This window comes from Pecten maximus, chromosome 13 (assembly GCF_902652985.1).
Source record: "Pecten maximus chromosome 13, xPecMax1.1, whole genome shotgun sequence".
Lineage (NCBI taxonomy): Eukaryota > Metazoa > Mollusca > Bivalvia > Pectinida > Pectinidae > Pecten > Pecten maximus.
In genome coordinates, this window is record NC_047027.1 from 13,663,343 (window position 1) to 13,670,053 (window position 6,711).

Sequence of the window (6,711 nt, forward strand, 5' to 3'; positions counted from 1 at the left end):
TCAAATTTATGACTAAACCTACTCGAGATCGAGCACAGAATATGTATTTGTACACGAGTACAGTTTGGTGAATAGGAGCCGTGGAATTTGAGGTATAATTTTCATTTATAATATGTCGTCTTCAGCAGACCAAACGAGGTTTTGATGTAAAAATAAATAAAAGCCTTATCACTGAATTGACAACATTGTAACACGTTGAATGTTTAAATGGATCAAGTTATCACATTGGAAACAAGCCTTCTAAAGAAGTATGTAATTCCAGTTGGTGTCAATTTTCAGGAAAAGATAAATGAGTTTGATGTGCTTCGTTTGCAAACGTACCCCTTGTATAATATGGTTGTAATCGTGATGGTGACGAGCCGTGAAACAATGAAGATACTTATTTTAAAAGTGACATTATTAACATGTTCAAATTCAGGACAACACTATGTCTGGAAATAATAATGTGGAGGTCGTCACTGACGTTGGTAGGTGTCGCGATATCGTGAGGGAGCTCGAGAAATGCGGTGTGGTCGTAGTAGTCGCTAAAGGAGTCCATATTGGTAAGGATGGTCCTCTGACACTGCTCCAGGTTGGAACTGTTAGCCACAAAGAGTACCTGTTTGACATTCACACCAACAAGTCTCTCTTCACGCAAGGGAAACTATAGGATATACTGACTTCAGCAAAGATTACAAAGGTACAGAATTAGTATTAGTAGAATGAATTTCTTTTTTTATCTTTCATCATTTTTTTTCTGGCATCAGGAAATTATCGTAAAAGCAGAATACACCTAATCAAGATAATTGACTGTGCGCGGATATAGTCCTGATTATATCTTATACACGGACTTTAAAGAGGCTTGCCCGCAGAGAGATCAGAAAAATTGGCTAATAGAAAAAGATTTTTTACACATGATAGATTGTTGGAATTGTTGAGTTTTTCATTTTATTTTCCTTATAAAACGCTGAAAAGTGATATTAAAACCTCATTTTTTAAATATTATTTATTTAATCGCAACCCGCAATAAGTCCTCGCTACAAAGTGGAGTCTAATTTGATTGACAAATCAAAGAAACAAGCACGTGCACAGTGCCACACAGTGATAACTTCAAAGGCAGCGGCGATTTACAAAGAAGATTTGCCGTTATATTCCATACATTTCCCTCTCAGGTTGAGTTTTAAAACGTCTTTTAAATACATATTCTGTAATTGTTTTCAAGAAATGAAGTCGGAAAGCCTCTAATTTTGTCACATAGAAACGTATACTAAATTTATTTAGTGATCGGAGATGTGCCGTTTACCGGTCCGTCTGCGGGTAAGCCTCTTTAAGGAAAAATGTTGTGTTCCTCGAACCCGGCGATGTATCAACGAATTTCCTAAATACTAACTGCAGAACAACCGTCTTATCAGCTATTCGGAGAGAAAAAGAAGATATATGTATTTAAGTTTATTCACGTTTTAACAATGACGGAAACTAGATATATACTACGCTTGGTACAAACAGTCGGGCCTTTCATAATTAATTTAATTTTCCGTAAAAAAATCAGGTGATGCATTCCTGCTCTGATGACAGTGCTGCTCTCTACTACCAGTTTAACATTCGACTCCAGAACGTTTTCGACACGCAGGTACCATTATTTATCTGTATCACCTTATGCCTTCTTCCTTTCTCCGTCCTTAAACATTGAATATGTTTGCCTTACATGCATTTTCCAAAATCCATCCAACGATTTCAACGAAATCTTACTGAAACATACTATATACACAGGTCAGCCAAAATTGTCAAATTGACTGTAGAATAAAATAATATTCATTTTTTTATAAATAGAAGGAGTTTTAATTTGCATTGCTAAAACTGTGAATTCTGTGGCCCTCTGAGGAGGAGGTAATTTTAGCTATTTTTTATAGGGAAATCACAGTTTTAAACAAAATTTGTTTAATTACCTTTTCAATTGATTCTGAAATATAATGAATCATTTTAAAACTAACCAAGACTAGGACAGAAAAACAATTATAACATATAGCTTATACTGAATGCACGAAGGTGATATGATGTAACTGGCGAGACATTCTTCTCGAGCTAGATACGCCAGCTTGACAAAATTGTTAGTTAAACGATATAACATAGATATACACTACATGATACGATGACCCGTGTCAGTATATGTACTGTCCTGTACACCTCTCCAGCCTACTCTAGTATCTACTAGCCCTAGGATATTGCTGCGTGGTATTATTATGTAACTTATCATAATTTTTTTTTTTTAATATGCATTCCCCTATTTCAAGGTTTCCTAGTTATTTAACACATCACTGGGTGATCCCGCAGCTGCTAAGGATTGGATATATCGCACGTGGTAGGGAAGAACAGCTGCTACGCCCTATGACGCCTTACAAATAAATTCATGAATACATCACTTTTGTCGTACATTAAATTGAACATTATATTGAACGTGATGTATTTTGTGATTCACAAAAAATGCATTATTTGCCTTTTTTCGTCCGTTTTTTTGTACTTATTCCACATCTTTGCGGGTTGGATTAAGCGATTAATTGCGCAAAATATATTCGTCACCTACTTGAGACAAAAGTTAGAGTAATATAGTTTTCTATCCATAATTCATCATCACTTCTCACTGAACTGATTAAAGGCATTTTTTGCAGATGTTATAGCCTTTGTTAAGATTGTGTGTCAGGAGTATTACTTTGCATTTAAACAGGGGTAATGAAACCTGTTTTATACTGGTCACATTAAGACAATATGCGGTGTACCAAAGTTAGGGCTGGCAACTTAATTTTTAAGTTATTGTTCTATATTTAAATTAAAAGTATCAGACAGAGAGACTACGTCCATATTTCCATAGCTCAAGAATGTTTGGTTTAATAAGGTTTGGTTTGGTTTGGTTAGATTTGATATTTTATAATTTTCTATCAATATTTATGGAAACCTAAGAATGCCCTCTCCTATGTGCGAGATAGTAAGGTTTGATTACGCTCATCTCTTCAACTTGACAAATAAAAAAGTATCATATTGTTTATATGAACGGCCTATCAACACAACAGAAGGTCGTTAGGGCCATTAAATACTTGATGAAGTTGCCACAGAAAGTAAATACACGTATCGACGTAGTCGAACAATATCACAACGCAGACGACCAGTATCAATACGCTCACATATACTCGGAAGGAATTAGCAGTTATTCCCTAAATCTTATTAAATAGGCCTACAACATTCAGGTATTCTAAAATGTTTATCCTGAAAGTTACAAAAGAAAGATCCAGGATTTGCAATTTATTGTGGAAACAAATGTATCATGTAGGTTGTAGGTCAGTAGAGTAAAAAAGGCGCTTTATATTTAATCGTTGATGGTTCGTCACATGGCATGTACAGATCATCTAGCTTCAGTAAATACGAATGTGTAACGTAAGAATGACCCATTCGGGCGAGGACCACCTGTAACAAAGACACCAGAGATTTTAATTCTGTCATTAATTTAAATGCAGGTTGCAAACATTATGATAGAGGAGAGCAAGGGGAAGACAACTCGTTCCTTTATTGAAGCTTGAGGATCTATGTCGGAAGTATTCAACGGTTGCAGATCAACCAAGTACAGTCAAGGTGAGGAACCGTATATAGAATTTTACACTTTAAGATTAATTTGTAAAATCCAGTCCTTTTAGTTATGATTCAAGTGTACGTACCATTTGTCTTCACTGTCTCAAGACTGTGACGTGTCGTCTTATTATAAAGTTAATGATATACAGTTTAAATGTATTCACATTTTGCGGAAATATTTTGCAAACTATTAATCTTGTTCACACAGGATTTGTTGGCAAGAGAGATTGGCGATCTGTGGGCTAAGCGTCCGCTATCTGATGACATGGTACAATATGCCGCCGGTGAAGTTACAGCTATTGTGCCAGACGTATACAACAAAATGCAAAAGTAAGAAACGCGCGTCATACATAATGAACTATAAAAATTTGAAACAAAAAACAAAGAAACAAACGAACCCAAATATCAATAATACGCTTAAATCAGCGTTCATGTTATCACCTAGTTTTAAGAAATGGTAAGACAACTATGAATTATATTAAAAAGTTCATTTAAAATTTACCAAATATACCGGTTTTGATTCTTTCAGGAACATAGAAGAGCTTGAGTTGTTAGATCAATTCAACAAAAAAATACCAACCAAACATCAATTGGAAAGACATAGACGATCCGGATGTGAAAATGGCTATTCCTAGAGTTCACGTAAATGATGTGGAGGCATTATCGTCTCTTATCAATCGACTGAAGCGCCAGAGTATTCAGCAGGACCTTGATGAGTTGGAGGAAAGCTTCGTGTCAGAAGAAGGGGTCTTAGATATAGTGAACGGGCGCTTTGACAGCTCACTGAAAACTGCATATACTTTTAAAGAACCGTTTATAAGAGACAGGATGAAGGCTTTACAAGATCGTGTGGTCCAAATAACACTTGACCACATCGCTGGAAAGTATGACGTCACCACTCCAAAGACGTCCTATATTGGATGAGACCATTTCCTTCAGGGGAATATGACTCCAGATACAACAAGATTGTACTAGGTACGTAAACTTTAATATAGTAATTCGTACACTATGAAATTCCCACGTGAAATTGGTTATTATTCTTTTCCTAATGCCGCTTAGACACTGCCCACAATTATGGGTTGGTTCGAATATATTAGAATATATATCTAACGAGAGTAAAAACACACTACAACAGCGAGACATTCTTAGCATTATATCGCAATAATACACTGTGTTAATTAGACGTAACACACCATGAAGATCAACTTTTATATCGCTTTCAGAGATGACGGATTTTCTGTTGGTGTTCCAATTACGATCCTTTTTAAATTATGATTGTTGTTTTCCCGTGTTAATGAATGTCGTATACAGGATTTCTTTGCTTTCTAGCTTTATACTGGAAGCTGATGGAAGCAGGCCTTGACGATACTATTCAGAAGTTTGAGCAGGAAGCCATGGGTTTTACAATGCGTGAAGGACACTACAAGCAGATCAAATTTTATATGAACCAACGAGCGCGTGTGCCTCGGTCAATCAAAGTGAAAGCACTAAACTTCATTAGAAAACTCGACCAGACATTTGGAAGAGGAGTTGTGCCTGTCAAACGATGATGCAATTAACATTCTGCCAGAGTTTGATAACGAAATACGCAGAACAAACCACCATCCTCCTATATAAACAGACACACATCTCTCATCGTACTCCTATATAAACAGACACACCTCTCTCATCGTACTCCTATATAAACAGACACACATCTCTCATCGTACTCCTATATAAACAGACACACCTCTCTAATAACACTCCCGTATAAACAGACACACATCTCTCATCACACTCCTATATAAACAGACACACATCTCTCATCGTACTCCTATATAAACAGACACACATCTCGCATTACACTCCTATATAAACAGACACACATCTCTCATCACACTCCTATATAAACACTCACACATCTCTCATCACACTCCTATATAAACAGACACACATCTCTCATTACACTCCTATATAAACAGACACACATCTCGCATTACACTCCTATATAAACAGACACACATCTCTCATCACACTCCTATATAAACACTCACACATCTCTCATTACACTCCTATATAAACAAACACACATCTCTCATTACACTCCCATATAAACAGACACACATCTCTCATCACACTCCTATATAAACAAACACACATCTCTCATTACACTCCTATATAAACAGACACACATCTCCCATTACACTCCCATATAAACAAACACACATCTCTCATTACACTCCTATATAAACAAACACACATCTCTCATTACACTCCTATATAAACAGACACACATCTCTCATCACACTCCTATATAAACAAACACACATCTCTCATTACACTCCTATATAAACAGACACACATCTCCCATTACACTCCTATATAAACAGACACACGTCTCACATCACACATCTCTCATTACACTCCTATATAAACAGACACACATCTCTCATTACACTCCTACATAAACAGATACACGTCTCACATCACACATCTCTCATTACACTCCTATATAAACAGACACACATCTCTCATCACACTCCTATATAAACAGACACACGTCTCACATCACACATCTCTCATTACACTCCTATATAAACAGACACACATCTCTCATTACACTCCTTTATAAACAGACACACATCTCTCATTACACTCCTATATAAACAGACACACATCTCTCATTACACTCCTATATAAACAGACACACATCTCTCATTACACTCTTATATAAACAGACACACATCTCTCATTACACTCCTATATAAACAGACACACGTCTCACATCACACATCTCTCATCACACTCCTATATAAACAGACACACGTCTCACATCACACTCCTATATAAACAGACACACATCTCTCATTACACTCCTATATAAACAGACACACGTCTCACATCACACATCTCTCATTACACTCCTATATAAACAGACACACATCTCTCATCACACTCCTATATAAACAGACACACATCTCTCATCACACATCTCTCATTACACTCCCATATAAACAGACACACATCTCTCATCACACTCCTATATAAACAGACACACATCTCACATCAGACTCCTATATAAACACACATCTCCCATTACTCTCCTATATAAACAGACACACATCTCTCATTACA

At 36.3% G+C, this 6,711-nt stretch overlaps 1 pseudogene; it reads left to right on the forward strand.

Annotated features, from left to right (window-relative positions):
* Positions 1–427: 427 nt before the first annotated feature.
* On the forward strand, positions 428–5,764 carry LOC117340460 (annotated as a pseudogene).
* Positions 5,765–6,711: the final 947 nt, after the last annotated feature.